This window comes from Penaeus monodon, chromosome 15 (genome assembly GCF_015228065.2).
Source record: "Penaeus monodon isolate SGIC_2016 chromosome 15, NSTDA_Pmon_1, whole genome shotgun sequence".
Taxonomy (NCBI): Eukaryota; Metazoa; Arthropoda; class Malacostraca; order Decapoda; family Penaeidae; genus Penaeus; species Penaeus monodon.
Genome location: NC_051400.1, coordinates 28,837,706 through 28,837,921, shown reverse-complemented (window position 1 = coordinate 28,837,921; position 216 = coordinate 28,837,706).

The following is a 216-nucleotide window of genomic DNA, read 5'->3' as shown; positions in this document are numbered from 1 at the left end:
AATACGAAAAGAGAGAGCGGAGAAAAAAAACAAAGCTCATTCTGGAATCAGCGCGCCATTACCATGTAAATACCGAGCCTGGCAGTGTCCACAAGGCCCGTTTCCTCACAACACACCCAGGGGGAAATATATATTTTTGTAGACGAGACAAAGAAAAAAAAAAGAACAGACTATATTTTTGTAAAGGGAAACGAAAAGTAAAATAAACACGTTCTC